Consider the following 21,783-nt stretch of genomic DNA (forward strand, 5'->3'; position numbering starts at 1 on the left):
TTGTTTCTTCCTGTCCCAAAGAAAACTTACTGAATACCTGGCCTTTCAATCTCATGGATATCCCCAGTGTCCAAAGCCCTACCATGCATTATCCCTCAGTCTCCCAACCTAGCAAGTGGATCCACTCAGGAATAAACCCATCCAGCTGAGTGGTCCATTTTTAACTCCTTTGTTCAGATGACATAAGCAGGTTAGCAATCAGTCACCTTTCTAAATGACAAATATCCTGTGCTACAGACAGGAAAAGTGCCTGATCTCTTACATCAGTGGATTTTAAATCCAGCCCACTCAATCTCCGTCTTTAGGACATCACCCTATTAACTGACACAGAACACTTCAGAATAACCAGAACAGCCTCCTGTCAGAAGAATTTGCTTTTGTTGCAAATAATATCAGAGATTTCTGTAAACAAAACATTGCAAAGGACCACCCATGGGTGTGATCAGCTACTTCTTTTTACCCAGTACTTTATCAGTGTCTGTCCAGATCCCTCCCGAGTGCTCCAGCTATTGCCATTCTCAACTGCACACTGAGAAATGAGTGCAGGAAATGGACTTAACTGAGGCCACAAAACATTTATCTTAATACTAGTCTGCTAGATTACCATGTTTATTTAAAGTGGCATAATAGCCTACAGTTGGGAAAAAAAAAAAAAAAACAACCATAGGGATTTCCCAGTGCTTTTGAGTTCTCAGTGCTTTCCCCCCCAGTGATTTTGATTTCTCATCAGCAAATAAAAAGATGAAACACTGTTCCATGTGGTACTCTCTTCAGTACCAAAATGTATGCAGTGTACTGGAGGATTAACTCACATCACCTACTTCCCTTGGAAAATTAGTAGGCTGACCAATAATCCTTACTCTTTGGAGGCTTTAGGAATGCAGAAATGGCATTGTTTGCAAATGTCTGTTTAGCTCATGCAGCTTGTGAGATATTTTTATATTTGCTACCCACTTCAAACATGTGAGTTATTTTCATACTTCAAGCAGGAAGTAGCTGGTCTGATCAATATACAAGCTTTTGTCCCACACCTACTGGAGAAAATATGTTCTTGTCCAACAAAATAAGCTGCTTGAGGTCAGGATCACAGAATTGTATCCAGGAATCATTACCTGAACCCAAGAACACTAAACTTGATTACTTGCTATGAGACGCTGAGTTTTACAAATTAACGTGGGTCATGGTCTGCCAAAGCCTTAATAAACTCCATTTATATCCCATTATAAATTTCTTTCAGAGTCTTGTGGAAAAAATTACTTTTTCTACTAAAAAAAAAAAAATCTCTAAAATACCAACTTTTAGTGAATCATACTTGCCAGCTGTATGAAAGCCCACCAAGGATATTACTCTAACCACAGAAGTCACACTTTTGAAGATCAATATCATAACAAATCTCACATCAGAAAAATAAACCAATCCACCTAAAAGTCGTGGATTTTGCTTTGAAATCCATTCCCCTGGTCTGTCACGTTCATTTCTCTGCTGAATGAGCTTCAGTGTGAACGCAGCTTTTTTGCAAGTCAGAGAAAAATGGCACAGCCATACAGAAAAACATTCCCCAAAGGCTGCCTTGTTGTATGTAGGAGCATTAATAATGAGTTATCTCTACTGGTGGCATTTCAACATGACACACCCCAGTGTCACTCTTAGGTTTCCTGGGGATTTTTGCTTTGTTTTTATAGCCACATAACCTCTTTGTATCACCACAGTATTGGTCAATCACATGCAGAAAAAAAACCATCTTCTTCTCCAGTGTTACAGCATGCAGCATAGTGGAGGGATAATTAACTCACAACTCTCCCTATTTCCCTTGGAAAATTATTATGCTGGCTAATAAACCTTACAGTTATGAGGCTTTTATGAACTTACAAACCCTGCAGTAATTTCAAGGGCATGTGTGGTTTGTTCAGCTGTTTGAACACTTCTCACCTCAGTCACCCTTTCTCCCTGTGAACTCACACCCCAGAAATGCTTTGCATCAATGAAAAAGAACTGTGTGATTGGAAGTGTATGAGATTCCTGCACATTCACTCCTTCCATGACTAATTAGAGGGTTTGAGGATTTTTTTCCTTTTCTAAGAGGAGCTATACTGCCAGAGGCTCAGAACTGGAGAGTTTGGTGCTTAACACACTCTGGATTTATTATTTGATCGTCAGGTGAACCACTTAAACCTCCAGTGGTCTAATTTTACCAACTGTAAAACACAAGTAACAGTCATCACCTACCTTTAGGTGCCTTTGGACATTCCAGGGAAAACACCATCTCAAGGCCATGGGGATGTGCCAGACTTGTACTCAGAGATCAACTTCTTCCTCCAACTTTCCAAAGAAGTTCTTGCCATTAGAAAAGCAGAAAATGCAGAAAACCCTACCTTATTTCTTCCCATTAAAAAGGCTTAAAAGATAAATACACTACATATAGTATTTTCCAAAACACTGCACCAATTTCAGTAAAGACCATGTAGAACAGTAAAAAATGAATAAGTCTGAATACAATTCAACACACAGTAACTTGTATGTTGTTCCATACAATAACTTGTCCCAGTTATCTCTCTCCACCTGAAAATACCTGAGAAAACTGATGGAGATCATGGGTGTCCTCAGGACAAGACAGAGCTACAAGGCATCATCCTGTGATTTTTCTGAACAGCATTTCCCTCTTAGGCTGCTGATGGGATCCCCTTGGACACACAGTCAATAAATGTCCTGGAAAGTATTTTCATTTAATGAATGATTTCTTTAACCAGTGTGAAAATGTGATACTTGGCTCTTTCAGTACTGTGAATAGCTGAGAAAAATGCATCTTCACCAAAGCAGGAATGACATGAAATTCATTCTCACCAACACATGGGTACTCCAGAATGTCAGAAAACACACCAGTCACCAGCACATTTGGGGACTTGAAAACTTGTCTAATTCCAACTGAACCAGTCCAGCTGCATCACTTACCTGGTATTTAATGCAAAGAAACACATTGTGCTATGTCTCTTCCCTGGCATTCACTCTCAGCAAGAGATTTTTGTTCTTTATTTTTCATATCAGAATTAAAAAAAAAAAAAGAAACCAAAAAAGAAGAACCTTGTAACACTACCTCTCCAGTAGATACTCACCATCACTGTTCCTTTTTGAATAGGTAGATGTGCTTCACTTAGAATCTCTTAAAATGTTTTGCCAAAGTCATTGCAAACACCAATCACAGAAAGGAAAGGAAGCTCTGTTCAGCTTTGCACATCTATATTTCAGTGCATACAAAAATCACAGAGATTCCTCAATATATTTTCAGAATACTTGGCAGTAATGTATTACATATAATCATGGCTGCATGTTGGCTCTTTGTTCTTATACTCAGAGGTGGAAGATTATGAAGTGGTGTCTTTCATCTTCTGAAGTTTGTAGACTTTCTTCCCTTTAAGTATACACATTACAAGGTTTGCAGAGGGTAAAGTCAACAAACTGTGCCCAGCAGCTGGAACCCAGAGCAGAGGAACCAGTTCCTGTTGGGGCTGAGTCTCCAGCTCCAGATTAGTCACCAAGAATGCTGAGCTCTCAGACAGAGGTGCTTTGTTCTCATCCCAGAAAGTCCCAGCACACCCAGGGAAGCTCAGCTCACAGAGGCCTCAGCACAGAGTTCTGCAGTTGTGTTCAAGGCTCAGTGTAAAGCTGGGAAATTCACAATGACCTGAAGTGCTACGTGCCAGCATTCTGCTCTCAGTGCTCAGCTGGGCTGTCTCTCAAAGCTCAGAGCAGTCCAGGCTGCTGAGATTTAGAGGCCTGGGACACTACTTTATTTACAGTGCACATCAGATGTTGGTGATCATCCCATAAAAGCTTTTTATATGCATATAAAATAGATTAACTCCCCACACCAAGGGTTGCCTTGAACATTTCCTGATCTATATTTACATTTCTTTGGCCTGATGAAGAGAAAGTCAGCACAACACAGAAAGGTTCTTATTTATACCCCACAAAAGGTGTACCTTTGGGGAAAGGGATACTAAAGTTCACATACCTATGCAAGGAGAGCAGTGTTGACAAGCTGGTATTGCTGCTCCCGGGTCTGCTTTTTAACTGGCTTTCTTTTAGAGCAAGACTATCATGTCAGCTTAAAACATTATAGTCAGTGAAAATCATCCCCTTCACTAGAAGAAAAAGAAGACATCCAAATTAATTAAGGAGACAAAAGAAAAATTTTATACCAGACTATTTAGAAATTCACACCATGAGAAGCAGTTTAATTTACCGCTCTCAAATGTGAGTAAAATTGAAGGATCTGACTTGAAAAAACAAACTGTATTCTTCACGCTGCAAAAGCGTGGCTGAATCTGCTTTACCTGCCACTTACAGAAAGGATGATAACATTCTCTTCTCCACACAGAAAGATGGCATCTTCAGAGCAGACTAAGTCCGTGTCCTCACACTTGAAGATCTCTAGTCCATGACTGGGACTCAGCCCTGATCAAGCAGTTAACTTAGGCAAACTTGTCACCTTGGAAGGTAGGGCCATAGCACAGTCCAGTCCCTTGCACACAAAATGTCTTTTCTCTAGCTCCTTGCCTCAGTGGAAGTTCAACCTGAACACCACATGAAGGCTGAGCTTTCAGAGCCAGGAGGAAGCAATTAAAAGATGTATCCAGCACATGAATGCTTCCAGGGAAAAAAAATGAATGCTCTGAAGCAATCCCTCACCTCTTTAGGAACAAGAGTGTAGGTTTTGCCCAACAATAAAAGTTTAATGGCAGTTATTTTACACGGTGTCAGAGTGAGCCCCACACTGATCATCTGCTGGACTGAAACTCAAGGTATTTAGATGCTCACCACTGACCTGCAAGACACAGACCAAAGCCACACCTGGAACAACACCTTGCTGTTGGGTTTTTATCAGGGCTATGCAGCAGAGCACTGTACAGCATGCATGCTTTTCAGGGAGGCAGAGAAGCTTTGCAACCCAAAAGCTCCTTGACATTAAATGGGATCAGCTTACAACACTACAGACCTCACAGTCAGCAGGAGCTGTGTGTGCCCTACAAGAGAGCTCAAGGCAGATTTCAGTGCTGGCTACAGACCATCCTCTCTGTGCCAGCACAGCACAAACACACCAAAGCAGAGCTGGGCATCCCCAGAAGAGCACCTGGGCAAGATCAGAGGCTGTTAGTGGACGTGCTGCTCCTGCAGTCCCAGCAGAAGGGTGTGCCAGGGACAGAGGACAGGCAGTGTGTGGGAAGCAATGCCTGCAGCAAAGGGGCTTCCAACCAGAGCACCTTGGCTGTGCTGCAACAGTTAGTCATTTGGTACTTTCCCACATGGTCAGCCAGCTCTCCTGGCCAGCAGGACAGAGATGCAGCAGAAAGATCATCCTTTCAAAGGATTACTCCTGGCTCTGGAGAGGTTTGTAATTTTTGGCAGTCTCAGGATGGGCTGTGCAAAGGGAAAAGGAACTTCTCTGCTCCCTCTCCCACACTGCAGCCACGCAAGGCCCAGCCATAATGTAGCTCTTAATAAAAAAGCACAGATGTGCCCTGTAGGCACTTAAAAGACTAAATGAAAAGAAAAAGAAACAAAATGTTCCTGTGTGTTTCATAAATCGGAAATAAGCATAATGCAACCTACTATCCTAGATAGAAAATGAAATATCATCAAAAGTATTGAATCCTTGGTGAATTTCCTCAGTGGATCGGCATGAAGCTATTTAGCCCAGATGTTTCCATAATTCTGATGCATTAGGAGCTGCACAGCACCATGGCCAAGTGTTAACACAGTGAACTGTAATGTAAAACATGTAAAGATCCTGGCTTTCAGAGTTATTGCAAGTTTTCACTCTAACCACTTTGCTTCCTTAAGCAGCTCTATACAATATGCACTTATATTTTAATGCACATGGAAGAAGAATTAAAGCATTTCCCTCTCTCCCATCAAAACCTAATTCTGTGTGTTCTCTGGAAGAACACAGAGAGGCCAATGAGAGATCGACACAGAGTCTTTCAGAAATGGCAATCTCACCTCTGAACAGCAAATCTCACACTCCAGGCAAAAGCAGGGCCAGCAAGGCACAGCTGGGTACCACATGAGCAGGTGAAGAAGTGATGGTGAGATTTCTGATGACAACCTGGTGTCCAAAAGACAGACTGTCTCACTGCGAGGCTCTCGTTTGCATCTGTAATGGATTTAGGGATTTGTAGAGGTAGTTTCAAAGATATTCAAGCAGGTGCAATGTGTATGTTGGAATGGCCTGACTGAGTGTAGGAGCAATAATGGGAATATGAAGCAGCACAAAAAGGTAACAGCATGTGCTTAGCAGAATGTGAGATAAAGAGTGCAAGAAATAAACTGGCAGTCTCTACAGAAGAACAATGCAATGGAATACCTTGCATTGAGAGTTCATTTGGAAAAATCTTTGTCACTATACTTAATTACTCAGAATAGTTTAAAATCGTTCAGGGATTATTTATTCATGATCTATCTGCCAGGATGGGAGCTGAGGGTTGTGCAATTCTTCAAGACCTTGTTATCTTAAAAGCACAAAACACGGTCCTAAATTAATGAAAATGAGTTCCTGCTATAGCCCCACATCTACAGTCACAACTCTGATTTCTTGTGAGTACTTGCTGGAATAGACCTCACACTCAGACAGAAACCAGGTGTGAGAGGTGGAGTAACTTCCATCTCTTGGAACAAAAACTGCCAAAACTTCATTAAGGCCTGGAGTTTCTCATGTCTTTTTAAGACAAACAAATGTTACTTGGGTTCAGGCTCTACAGAGCACACTGGAGCAACGCACCATGGAGTATCACCCTGACTCCTCAAGCACTGATTATCCTCCAGAGCAAAGTAGGCCATGAAGGTCTTGTTTCACTTCCACACAGTAAAAGTTTAGTAACCAAATTTTCTGTATGCTACTGTCAACTGTTCTGCCTTTTCTCCCCCACCCTATGGCTCACAGCAACTTCTCCTTCAGCTGTAATTCCCAGCATAACCACTTCAATGCACATTATGGCTGCTACTTTTATTTAAAAATATTACAGGACTTCCAGTTAGTGAGAAGAGAAACCTGTAGTCCAAAACCAGAGTTTTTAAAGCCATGGCAGGTGGCAGAATTTGTTCTTCTATGTAATAGAGCTTAATCCCAAACCTTCTTATATTCCTGTCTGATTTAAACCATTGTTCTTTTTAGTTGGATACAGTCCTTAATAGCTGTTGGACAAAAGCTGATGACATCCATAACTGCTAGATAGCTCTCCTCTCTTTAATAGCCACAGAATTATCATCTAGACATGGAAAAAGTCAAATATCAGCTTGTACAAGATTGTTCTACATTGTTTCTAAATTAGTGCTCTGCAATTTAAAAGCTAATTCTCCTATTATCCATTTCATCCTTATCTGTTTGCCAGCTCAGAGGTTAAATGAAGCAAATATCATGTTACATTCCTTGAAATTTGGAAAAGGAAAACATATGGTGTTGTGAAAAGGAGAGGCACAGTCCTCAGATATCTTGAACGATGAAAATATTGTAAAATAACCACTATTGTCATGTTAAAATAAATACCTGAACACAAAACTCCCAGATAACTAATGACCAGAATATTGTAAAAATTACTTCTGTTCTAAAACATTTTTTGAAAACTGTGAAGAAAAATTCAGACTAAAGAAAGTACTAATAATCATTCGCACATTTGCCTTGGGTTCAACTCTCTTCCTTCTCTGTCACTCTTTCTGTATGAGCTTTAAGAAACAGAAGCATTTTTTTTGTCCATTTCAAGTACAATCCTGAATAGCAAAGTAACAGCTTAAAAATTGCAATTATTACTTACTGAGATTGTGCAAATGCTGGTGTCTCAATTCTTTTTTTCCATGGGATTGCTAACAAGACCATTACCTGTCTCTCTCCAAATAACAGACAGTAAGGACCCCATAAAAAAATGATCACTTGGATTATCTAGTTTTTACACTTTATTTTGCAGAATTACTCCCTTCCTGTATAATTTTCAGTGATGTTTAACCAGCTCCCAAATGTCTCACACTACTTTGCTTAACTAGCTTCAATTTTTTCCCAAAATCTGTTCCAGCAAAATTTTCCTGACATGTTACTCAAACTTCTCTGTGTGTTTCTATGTGAAATGGGAGGCCAGCAGTTCATTTCTGAGTAAATGCAGTGACAAAAACACCTTTAGAGGAGAGACAGGAGCTCCAACAGCTGAGCTGAGAGAAGCTACTTCACTAATATTTAATAGAATGTGCCACCCAAAAGCACTGGGAAAGAAACAACTCCTATACTCAGTCCATAATCAGGACCAAAACCTTCAATATTCTCTCATAAAAATAGTGTGACTCCAACATATCTACATTATCTGTAGGCTTTAAAGCTCCTGTTTTGCTGATCAGCAAGCCTGTAGATTGGCTAGGCCATAAATTCTTTTATTTATTTTCACTCTTTAAACACAGCATATACCTGGATTTGGTGCTTTTTGAAAGAAATTCTCTACTTGGTTGTAAGAGTAGAAAAGTTCTACTGAGTTGTCGTCCATTTTTGTCTATGGTATTTCTAGCTTTCCTCATGAAAAAAAAAAAAAGAAAGGAGTAATTTTGTTACGAAGGAAAAACTCCCCAGAGCACAGGCATGGGCATGTCATTTATTACTGTAAAAACACAGCAACAAGAACAACTGCATGTCCCCAGTTTCAATGCCTGTGCAGAACTTTAGGTTCTGTCTCAAGTGGGATCAGCTCTGGTTCTCTTTTAATGATTCCATTACACTTCTTTAACAACATTTACCTTATTTTGACATGGGGACTGCAGCACTGATATCCAGAGATGAAGACTGGTGCCCATCAGATGTTGCTGGGGATATCTTTCCACAAACTATTGATCTGTCTTTGCCACTATGAGGACTTAGAGTATCACTTCCTATTTGAAAAGACAACACTAGCATTCATTATATCCATTTACACCAGCAACAGCCATTTTTGAGAGACTTCAGGATCAGTTTCTGATTGATTAGCTGTAATATTAGATCAGATGCATGATGTTTAAAAATGTTTAAAATTTAAATGTTTAAAATGTAAAAGCATTATTCCAATTTGGTCTTGCAATGCATTGTTAAGAATACATTGTAGTAATAATTCCTCCCAAGTTCCATTAGGGCTGTGGGTTATAAAATACTTGTAATTAGAAGTGGGGCTCTATGTCAGAGGTGCTCTCTTTCTCTCAGACAGAGCAGCAGAGAAGGCTGATTCCATACACCAGGCTCTACTCCTGATTCCATACACCAGGCTCTACTCCTGATTCCATACACCAGGCTCTACTCCTGATTCCATACACCAGGCTCCACTCCTGATTCCATACACCAGGCTCCACTCCTGATTCCATACACCAGGCTCCACTCCTGATTCCATACACCAGGCTCTACTCCTGATTCCATACACCAGGCTCCACTCCTGACAAATCCGTGCCCGTCACGGAGGTTTTGTGCAGTGATGGACGGACTCACACAACAATGCAGCCAAACCTCAAGTTATGACTCTCTTCATATTTGACATGCCCTCATTTCCTCCTCCTCCTTAGCCCTGCCCCCTCAGGGATTCTGCAGATCCACCAGGAGATTTCTCACCTGGAATAGAAAACCCAGGGCCTCTACCTACAAATTCTATTTATTGGCTGCACTTCTGTAAAACTTCTGGGGGTGGTCCCTTGCATTCCACCCCCACCCCTAATCTCTTCTTCACACCCTTACTCAGTCCTAGCTACTGTGTCACTGCTTTTCCCAGCTTTCCAAAATGCTTCCCTTGCAGTCCCACAAAAACACGTGAGATGTAACAAGGACAAGCTGCTCTCCTTGCTCAGCATTTGATTGTGTCCCTTCCCCACTCAAATCCACCTGCCAGATGCTCATCTGCTATGACATAAAATTTGTCCCCTGTCAAAACTTCTTTTCCCTACTATTTATCTCAACTGTCAGGCTCTGCACTGGCCTATCCCTCCCAATCCATCACCCTGTCCATCTGTTTGTCACACTGCTCTACAACCACTCCATGTGTCTTTCCCCACACAGAGCTCATGCCAGACACACACACACACACACAAGTGTTTTTAAGACACTTTCAAAGCCTGTGACAAACAATGATTAAAATGGGCTTGCACCCATCCTAGAAGGCTCTTTTTATTAATTAAGGGATGGACTACACTTCAAGATGTGTGACTGCTTTCCATGTGGAAGCCATTCCTTTTGACACCACCCTCCTGGCAGGAAAGCACTGAAGCCCAGACTCTTTGCAGCTTTTTCAGGCAGCAAAGAGGCACCTAAGTCACCAAAAGGATGCACAAGGCAGAGGGAAAGCTCCAGAACATACACAAACCAGCCTATTTCCCATTCAATAAATGTCAATATTGTACTTCTTAGATAGAAGCAGCCTCTCATACCTTCTGAAGAAAAAAATCTAAACCAAACAAAACCCCAAACACTGCATTAACTGATATGAAAATATCTGCTATAGGACACTCCTTTGTTCTTGATTAGGGTTTCCTGAGCTACAAACTGGGCTGCCCCTCCAAAGCCCCTCCTCAATGCTGTTTGTGGTATGCTTGCTGCAGAAATTCTGGTAGAAAGAAATTCATTCCTGCTGGTCATGCACACAATCACCTAAAAGGTGACCACATTTAGCTCCTCATGCAAAATAAAGCAACAAGACAATTATGATCTCACTTACCCCAGGGTATAAAATGTGAAGACTGAAGAATGGGCTTTCTAGCTCTCTGGCCTCCAAAACTAGAAAGATTTTTCTCTGTGACCTCTCCAGGTTTTCACCCTTTCAAAGCACATCCTTGAATTTCCTAGAACACAGCAGATCTGAAACAACAATAAAACATTTTTTCCTTATTGCAAGCATGCCTGAAGTAATAACCAGTGGAAGTAAACTATCCCTACTGAACCAGTTCTGAATGCACATACCTCAAATGTAGCCTTTAGCACATTGAGAATTACACAACTGAAAATTCTAAGTCAGCTTTTAAAGGAATAAATGATGTGGAGTTAATAACAGTCAGCAAACAAAACAGAAAATGCAGACCAAGCTACTGTATTGAAGCTGTTGCTTTCCTAGTACATAAAAGAAGTCTTTTTTTCTAATGTAAACACCACTGGCACAAAACATCTATGTTGTAGTGCCAGAGAAACACAAAATTCAGTGGCCTGTCTACAAAACCAACCTTGTCATTAGAGTTGTCCTTGACTGTGGGGTCAAACAAAAATGCAGTTCTTCAGCTCATTGTGAGGACTGAGGCAGCAAAGGTGGAAAAAAGAAACCAAGTTCCCTTGTATTATGCAACAAGTGCTGCCTGTGGTTAAGGAGGTGACACTGAGCCTGCTGAACAGCTGCTACAGGCTGAGACCAAGACTGCAAATCCCAGAAATCAGTGGAGGTTACAGGTGTGCCATCTGCAAACTGGGTTTCAGCCCAGCCAAGAAGTTTCCAGCCCAGTAGTTCCAGGCACATGAAGGCAAACTGTGTCATACATGTTTTACTCTGCAGGAAAACTTGTCTTTGAAACAATGGACTCTTGGGGATCCCTTTTAAGAGCTTCCTAAGGGGAAATCCACAGTCTGCTACACAACTAAAAGCAACACAGTCAGTTATCCCCAAGGCTGATATAACACTGGTCATCTCTTTTGACTCAAGTGCTCATATCTTTCAAATATATGCAGATTATATTCATTTACAACTATATGGGAAATAGTTGCTAGAAATAAAGTGTTTTCATGAATCAGTTTGCTCAGTCTCTACATAACTTTTGATTTTGTCCCCAAAACAGCAGAACTGCACAGAGTTTCAAAGCAATTCTGAAAAATGTGAAATGCTCAAGAAATAGACATTACTTTTCATCTAGAGGAAGCCCAAATACAGAGTAGCTATCCTTTTGTGGCATAAAGCTTCACTTGCAGCTCCTCTAACAGCAATTACACCTGAAAAGCACAACACAGGATGTGGCACAGCTATAACCAGAAGAGTTAATTCCATCTGCAAGTCATTAGGTACTTTGGTTTTCAAACAAAATGAACTTGATCAAGAAACCAGCCATTCCACTGCAAGAGCCACCAAGCACCCATTATTAATTGCACAGAATTATATCATCAAGGCCTTGGTTAAAGCTGACCCCAGTCCAGCCAGTGCAATGCTCTGCTTTGTTTGCCCACATCATGTCTGCCAATCTGCTCTAAGCCTCATCTCACAAGCTCAGTGTCTGTGCCCAAAGCAAACAACAAATTCTGTATCTGTTTAGAAAGCACTATAAAGAATCCAGAAAACAATTTGCTACCCACTCCTTAACAAACAATAACCCCTTCTGTCATTACTATGCTGACTAACTTTATAAACACCCTTTTCTTTTTGAGGGTGACCAAAACCAAAGCCCTGAAGGCCCAGAGATACTCCCAGAGAAAAAAGGTGGATAATGGGAAGACTTTCTTCTGTACCACTTCTACCACATCATTTGTGAGGCTTTTTTGAATTAATAAGATATGTTTGACTAGAGTAACAAGGTATCAACTAAAATAATAAGTCCCTGGTTCAACTCATTTGATTTGTTTCCTTTTGCCCATGAGAAGATTTTAATGTAATACCATTCAGGGTAATGTCTAAGATGTCTCCTTTCTTCATTCAGTATCTTCTGGCAATCAAACCCTAGGGGCTCACAACAATAAACTTTTACATTTCAGGACAGCTGTGGATGAAAAAATAGAAATTTCTGATCATATCATAGTAGGTGTAAGAAAGTTCATTTGGCATAATTTTTCACCGGAAAACATGAAAATAGGTCAGATCCACAAGAAAGTGAGACCCTTGCCATGGGCTCTGTAAAGCCCTATAAGCACAACATGAGTACAGCCAGCCAGAGAAGCATGGGCAGTGTGAGTGCAGCTATCAATTATTTAAGGAAAATCTGCCTGGAGACAGCCATGCCAAGCACCTGAATCCACTTTAATGGTGGAAGTGAACACATGTGAAGTCACATGCTTGCTGAGTAACACTCACTTATGATACAGGAACAGAGAACAAACTCTGAGCAAGATTGCAGTAAGTTCTGGGATTTGGGGGAGCTCAGCCTGCTGTGGGTTGGCATTGAAGAAGCTCTATATTCACTCACATTCTGTATTTATTGATGCACAGATGAAAAGGCAGGAGGTTCAAGTGATCTGGCATAAATGAAGGTTTCCATATCACAGCTGCTTGATTTGGTAGTACTTACATGAAAAGGCCTAATGAAAAGTTAAGTGAATAATGTTGCACACTGGAAAAAGGACTCCTTTTGACAAAGTGATTAACTAGAGAGCCTCCACCAGCGCTCCTTGGATGCATTCCCAGGAAAGCCTCTCTTGTTCCTGCTATTCCTCATCCTAGATAAATAAATGAATACAAAACATTACTCAAACATGCACAAAGTTGTTCTCGGCAATTGATAGGATGTGTTTTGATAATAGTGTACTCAATTTTAAAAATACACATATCAGCATTTACAGAGAGCATTGTTTCTCATGCTGCATTTACTCTCAGCTTAACAGAGCATTTCAAAGTCATTCAGTTGTGAAAAGCAGATGAATATATGATACTGCAGAAAACCTTACTTTTAAAGTACTTTTTTTTCCTCTATCAGTATTCCTTCGTAATAACTTGTGAAGTTTAGGAAAAATAATATAATTATAAGGAACCATAGTTTGAAAATATTCAAATCAACTCACTCTTTGGTGCTTTTATAGGATATAACCCCTCTTTTCCATGAGGTATTATATCTGTTACCTGGCAGCACAAGCTGTGCCAACATTTGATCCAAAAGGCAATTGACATCAGACAGAAAAAAAGGAAACCACACAGCCCCCCCAGAGAAATTGCAATTACAAAAACTTGTAGGCTGTAAAAGCTGCACAAGATGAAAATGGGGGAGTGAATGAGAGACAGAAAAAGGATTTAATGGGAAGTGAAAGAGGAAATACTACAGAAAAGAAGAAGAAAGGAGTAAACACTTAGAAGAAAAGAGAGCTCTGGCAGTTTAAAGCAGAATAACTTCCAGGAGAGATGTAGAAACTTTGGCACCAGAACTTGAAACAAAAGCCCCAGTGGGACTGAGACTGGGAGGAAAGGCAAAGAGAGAGGGAGAGATGAGCTGTAGTGTTGGCTGGCCACAAAACAAAGACCTTCCCAGCCACATGTGTTGGCATGGCTAGCAGGCAATGCAGATAAACACACCTCCCAGTTTGTGGCATGAAAGCATCTGCAGTTCTTACAGAACCTAAATTATGTTAGGAGGTTTTAATTCTGATCATATCTCTAATTTTAGAGGTGGGACAATGATCTAGGTCTTTTTGATGGTCTTATTCTGGTGCAATTGTTGTTGTGCTGTCTCACCACTTCTTACTCCTGTGTGCATCACTGGCATGGCCAGGCAGCTGCAGAGTTTCCACTTGTGCCACTTACACATTTGGCACTGGAACTGAGCTCTGGAACTGAAGATGCCTGCACTGACTGAACTAGTGGGTACTTTAGCATGCCAAAATGCTCAGCAAATTAATATGCAAAGGGTTCTCAGAAGCGGCAAGGGAAAAGGTGGACAGAGCTGGGATTTGGGTTCCTTCACCAGAAAAATCAAACATTTGAACCCCAAGAGCCCATAAAGTACCTAAGAGTGATGAAGCTGAATGGCTACGGATCCAGGGATGAATCTGTGGGACTCTGGTACTAGCTGGCTTCATATGTCCTGCAGAAGTATGCTGAGCTATCTAAGGTGCAGAGCTGCAGGCAACCAGTCTTCCCCAAAGAGAGATGCCAGGTTTGTTCCTGTTACCCCTCCCTCCTCTTGCTGGCATTTCTGTTCTGCTGCTGATGGTGCTCAAAGCAGCATCACTTTAAATGGGTTTTTCCTGCACAGTTTATGGGCTGTGCTGAGGGTCTTTCTGATGAGCATTTTGCTCTGTAGCTCAGATAATGATGCCAGATGTTGTGTGGGTGCCTCAGAGGATTTGACTCCCATGTTGCTCAGTAGCCCTTCCTTCCATGATCTCAGGACACACTGCTTCTCCCTGTCACAGCAAAATGGTGGCAATTACATCTCCCTCTTGTGTTTAGGTTGCTGAAGCTCACAAAAATAAGGCTGTGTTATTAACAGAATAGTAACTTCACCAGAAAGAATTGTTTTCTTCCTGGCTCCTCTCTTCAGAGCTCAGTGGTTAACAGGGCCAGGCTGCCTCTTCTGAACACAGGAGATATTACCAGAGCTCTTGGCCATGCAGCACAAGAACTTCTGCCCAATCTGAATCAAGAAACATACTGTCTTTTGTAAAGGACAGGGAAAGAAACATGATTGTAAAGTCTTACTTGGCTCTTTTCAGTCGAGCTGACAAGCTGTTGTAGGCTGAGTGACTGTAGGCTGAACAAGTTGGCAGGGAAAGAACAGTGTTTTCCAAGCTGGACTCTGTAGCCGGGGCTGATGGGTAGCATAACAGACTGCATAGCCTCCAGGCAGAATAAAATCCATAAAATGAAAAAAACCACAACAAACCACAGCATGCAGTCATCAAATCTATTCATATGTTCAGGACTGGCTGCATAATCAAAGGAAAATTACTTCATTGGGCTCACAGCCCAATAACAAGCTGGAAAGGGTGAGACTTTACTTCTTGGATTTAATTGAAGGCAATCGGGCTGACATCTCTAACGCCACAAAGCTGATATTCCTTGAACAGCTCATGATGACTTTTTTGTTTACTGTAATCCTGAAAATGTCACAACACAAAGGAAAGCCAGAAAACAAATGATGCTGCTGTCATATAGAACCTACACATTTAAACAGAAACAATTTCCTGAACTTCAAAGATAGCCAACACTTTTTACTGCTAAAATTATTTTCCAGTCCACAATGTTTGCCCTGGTTCAACAGGCATCTGTGTTTTCAGCTACATACCCTTTCATCTCATGACTGTTATTGAAGTTTCAATGAATTTGGGTGTTTAGACCACACTTTGACTCCTTGGCTGAGGCAATGCCATTATGCAAGTGTACTCCTTATGAATGCCTACTGCCTTTCTCCATACTTGGCTCACCCTTGGAAGAACAAAGGCACAGAGAAGGTGCCAAGTAGTTTCTCCAGTCAGGGGAAGTATATCCCACCACTCCTGGGAGATGTCTGTCTGCCTTGCTCTTGAGAACAAGAATCTTGAGCAGGAAGACACACCACCACTTTGAAAAGCTGGCTGTTTTGGGAGATTAGCTCTTTCTGACATCCAAATGTCTTTTTCCTGCAACCTAGTACTTGCCCTATCCCTAGGGAACATGGAGAATCAATCAGCACCATCCTTCTTACTTCCAGCTTTATCAAAAGAGAAATGTCAGAGTAGCCTTTATAAAACAACTCAAAATCCTCCAGTTTTTCCAAACCCCTTACTGCCCTGACACCCTTCTCTGAGAACTTCTCTTTATTTGTTTGCCTCAAATCTTCCAAAATTGTATCAGGCCTGACTCAGTTGTTGGATACAATCATTAGCTGACTGCTTCAGCTCCTCTTTCAAGCATTGCACATGTCATCAAACTCTGATGTATGCCTAAATTAGCTACCTATTCTTAAAGCTCTTTTTCAGTATTTAGCTAGAAGTCTAAATTATTGGTTGTCAAATGAAGTTTAAGGATCTAATTATTTGCATGGTGCCAGATCAAATGTATTAAAATTAATGTTCACAACATGTACAAGTTCTTAACATTTGATGCTGGGACCAAAACCAAACTGCTAAACAGCACAAAAAAATCTTGTTATTATCTCTTAATGAGAACCACTGATTGTTTTTTACATTTCATTTGACAGTCTTCATCCTAATTAATTCTACATGGCAAAGTGAAATTACTCTGGTTAATGAGGATCATTCTGGCTCTGAAATACACTTATTAAATAAAATTAAAGCATGGTGCTAATCAGGAGAACGAGCATGTGTTGCCAACCAAACATACAAACGCCGACAATGAGATAATGACAGGTACGGTGGCAGACACAAAGCTCTGCTATTTAAAGAGAGTAAAAGGCTTTGAGCTTCCCTAAGAGAAAGAGCAACCTAGATGTCAATCTCTGCAAGCTTCAGGAAGAACACCTTTTGCTTTTTAAATTGTGTTTGGTTTGTATCTCAAAAAGAAAGCAACACCTGTATTGCCAAGGGACTAAAGATTGGTAAAGTAGTGGACTACCGAGCTGTACCAGAGCACAGGCCTCTGTTAAGACACAGTGAAAGCAGTTTTCTAGTCATGCCCACTAATGTTTCCCAAGTTTTGGCACATTCATCCAGCAAGTTATTTCAAAACAAGCAAAAAATCCAGATTCAACACCATCTTCCAAGTGACTTTCACTAAACCAGGATATTTTTGTTAGATCTTGAGTCAAGGCAGCCCTGTGTATGTGTATCATGGGGATAACCTGGCACAGGTAAGTGGAGCCCGCAAAGCTTGCATGTTGACGTGATGATAATTTCTGAATTAGCTTCAAAAGCTTTGTTTTGCTCAATGACAAGTGAGATGATTAACAGCAGAACTATTTGCTTTCATTTGCATAGAACACATGGTTCCTTGGCTGAAAGGATCATTTTTCCTGGCAAACCTCTGACACAAGAAAGGGCTGAAGACAAGACCTGGCAGTGGGAATGTGTATAAGGATGCAGGCTGACAGAGGAACTTCGCTCTGAGCAACAGAGACTTCTGGCCAGGGCAGAGATCTCTTCTGTGGGTCTGAGCAGAGGGGAAGATTTATTCCTGTGTTTGCCTGTCCTGGGTGGCTTGGAGCTGAGCCATTGCTGGGGTGATTATGCAGCCTGCCTGCAGTCACTGTCCTCTGTCATTCTGGAAACACATTTTTAGAGTGATACAGGGATGTTCAAGAACTCTAATGGCTTCAATTCATTTGTCACACAGCTCTTCAAAGATGAGACAGGAGCACAAGTAAAGTGCCATGAAATGCTGCGGATTAAACTCCTGAATATATTATTTACTACTTCTGCATAGTAATTACTCACAGGTTTTCCAGGGAGAGCAAGAAAAGTCTGGTTATGTTTCAGAGAAATTAAGTCCTATGCTTCTCCAAATATAGAAGAGGAAGTTCACCCAAATGTTTTGCTCCCTGAAGTATCCCCCTTCCTGACATTTCTTCTTTTGCTGGGCTGTCCCAGGGCATAATTAAACCCAGATCTTATCTTCACGGGACAACCACAGGCTATATATTAGAAAATAAAGTAGCTGGGGAACTAAAACAGTTGTTTGCAACATATTATTGTCTAGATCCTTGAAGCTTTAATTCTGTTCTTTTGAGGAATGCACTGAAGTACAGAATAATAAAGTGTTATAATTTGTAATAATCTCTTCCTACTCTGAAGAGATGGGAGTCTAAAATAAGCCACATACAAGAAGAAAAAAGATGGAGGCAGACTCCTCTATTATTTAAATTTGCATTCAGCTCTCAGCAGTCTCTTTTGCAGAATAATTTACACCTGTATTTTGCACCAGCGTGAGCCAGCACTCAGGTCTACAGCTGAAATTCAGAGAGGAGGTGTAAATACAGAAACATTAACTACTTGTTTAGGCAGTTCAGATCCTTGGCTAACTGTGCTGATATCTACACTGGCAGTTCTGCACAGGAATAAATCATGTCTTGTCAATGTTTTTGTACAAGCCACTTGGCTGTAAAAGTATAAATTTAATTACCTTTTTTTATTTTTGTACCATGGCACATAACATAAAAAAGACATATTGCAACATTGGAATAACTTCCAATTAGTTTTTCCATCTTACCCTATCTCTTAACAATAGACACTGAAAATTGCATTTCCCATTTTCCAGAATGGAATCACTTTACACAGATAAGCACTAAAAAACTAATTTTTAAACTAATTTTAAATAGATCACTTTTGGTGTAGGACTGACTTGACTCAAAATAGAATGGCATTTTAATTATTATTGTCCCATTTATTTTCAAAACTAAAATTTGAGCATCCAGTTTTCAGAAAGCTGGTCTGCTTTCATCTAACAGTGGTGCAGGGGCATTTCATCACACTATGGTGTACATTTCAGGAGCTCACACCCATCCTGTTATCATTCAATGATGAGCATGGCTCACTCTGCCATTTCTGAATACAATTTTGAACCAAGGGAGTGCCAACAGACCTCAAGAGCAATGTTGTCGGACTTCTAATCTGTACATACTCTGATTTTTATGGCTGTCTTAATCTCCCCTCCCCATCCAGTTTCTAAATTCAACAACTAAGAGAGATGATTGTAACATTCAAGATAAAAAGAGGGTGTAGAGCTGCAACGTATCATCTTGGTATTTAGTGTAACATGTACTTTACAAGAGCTGCAATTACACCAACACTGATTTACTCGGCCACTCTGTTCAATAAATACAGTGTTCCACACAACCAGCACTCCTTGGAGATGCATTATTGGGGCAGATTCTTTTCCCTCAGCAGTGCCTTAGAAAACTAAATATAGATGCCTAAAATGAAACCTAGTCATGAATTGCAAGTGTAACACAAACCAGCACTAAAGCCAGAGAGAGTTCTGGGCCCTCAAGAATGAAGGATACTTAGGAAAACCATCACAGACAAGAGTCACATTACTAATTAGCAACTGACCAAAATAAACAGGGATCAAGGATATTGGAGCTAAAATAAGAATCCTTACTCAAAATTCATGCCTAACTTTTTCCTGAATTCTTCAAGTCCAGCTGACCAATAATTTCTATGCTTATTCTGATTCCCTCTTTCTTGCAGGACTGGTAAATGTGAGGTATTTTCCAAGCTTCTAGGTAAATGGGTCTACTTCTCCTTTTCAGAGAAAGAGAGAGAGAACAGCTATAAATCAGCTGGATGAAGCTCTGCAGTGACTTTGTATGGTGGCCTGTCCCAAAACTCCCCAAAGCTGTTCTCCTCTGACAGCTCTACTTGCAGATGAAAAAGGTAGCTAGACAACCTGCCAGAAGGACTTCTGGTCAACAGCAGGATTAACTTTCATTTCACAAGCTCCCAACAGTCATTTTTTGATTGTTTTTTAAATTTTTTTAATGCCACCTCTTCTATATTCACCTCTGCCTTGTATTCTTAAGAGCAGACAACCCTTGCTATCAATAAAGGGATTTGGTCATGCATCCTCCCACACTCTGTGGGCACAGCAGGCCCTTTGTGGGCTGGAAGGCTGAGAATCCTGTTCTCCAACCAATGCCTGCTCTCAGATAATCTTAAAGCAGTATAACTACTTTAATGCAAAGTTAAACCTCTCCTTTCCAACCTTTCATTCCAGGGAAGAAAGGGAAGTTGAAACTGCAAATTCTTAATTCACTGCCATGTTAAACCTAAGCCCTCTCCAGCAGCTTACTTCCACCTTTTTACAACACTTTTCACACCATTCCTCTCCACACAAGCCCACACTTCTCTTGACTTCATTTACCCCTGGGAATCTTTCAGGAGATGGAATGGGTGCCAAAACATTGTAACCCACATCCCTTTCTCTCAGGAGCAGAGAAACAATGATGCTCTGGAGTTAGGGCTAAACATGCAAGGACACAAAGACCTCCTGCACCGCTGTCACTGGCAGGGCAGCTCTGGCAGCCCACTTTGGATGAGCTGCTATGCCAAGCAGCCTCTTTTATACCTTTTAAAGGCCATTATGAAACTGCCTAAGGTGCAGGAGACCAGCAAAAGACCCAGAGTACCTTTCACATGCAAATGTAAGAATAGGAAAAGCTACAGCTGGAGGCAAAGAGTCAGACAGAAATGTAAGTGCCAAACCCTGGCAAATAGAGCCAAAAGCAGTGTGTGCCTGGCTCAAAGCACCCAAACTGAAGCTTTCTTGGCCCAAGAGATAATCAGTCCTGGGAAGACAACATGGAACTCTTTTAATGTCAGAAAAAGAATCCTTTTTGCAACACTGCTATCTTGTCAAGAAAACTGCTGTGGTATGGAAGATGGATCATATGAAAGATGGGCAAGAGCCCACAGACAGTGTATGGACATCTAAGATTTTACCATAACACACTGGTCTTTGCCAAATGGAGGAGGAAACATGCCAGCAAAAATAGTTCTTCCTCCCAAGATGAGACCAATCACACTCAGTTTGTTCCAGGCCAACAGCTTCTGGTTTCCCCCAGGGTTGGGGAGGTCACTGCCTCTTGCAAACACTTTTCCTCACAGTCTGCTCATCCAAGTTTCTGGCCAGAAGAGCACTGTGCCAGGTAATTCCAAGTCTGACCCTGAGTGGGTTTTGGCATGCAATCCATCAATCAATCAACCAATCCACCCAGTGTGATGCTTTGTCCTGGTGGGCAAACCCTTTAAAGCTGGGAGCCTCACTTCTGGCAGTTTGCATCTTCTTTTTGCACCAGTGCCATGGTCACATTTGGTGCCACAGACTTGGTTTAAACACCACTTGTTTATACACATCCTGTGGTTTCTCCAGGCAAGATTAGACACATATAATGCTTCCTCAAAACAGGAGCTGCACTAAATATTACAGTATTTAGAACATAAATATGAAGGAAGTATGCCTTTGGATCACTGTGGTACAGCATAGAGCCCAATTAGACACACATGGAGTACTATATTTTTTCAAACTCTCGATTTTTTCTTTAATGTATTTTCAGGATATTTCAGTTACCTAAACAAACTAGTTAAAGAACTGACTTGAAAACATTTGGATCTGGACATCTACTACACACATTACATTGTACTCTCTTCTAGTTAAGAATATGCAACAGCTGATATAAATCAACAAAACTTCCTTG

Source organism: Serinus canaria, chromosome 4 (assembly GCF_022539315.1).
Source record: "Serinus canaria isolate serCan28SL12 chromosome 4, serCan2020, whole genome shotgun sequence".
Classification (NCBI taxonomy): domain Eukaryota; kingdom Metazoa; phylum Chordata; class Aves; order Passeriformes; family Fringillidae; genus Serinus; species Serinus canaria.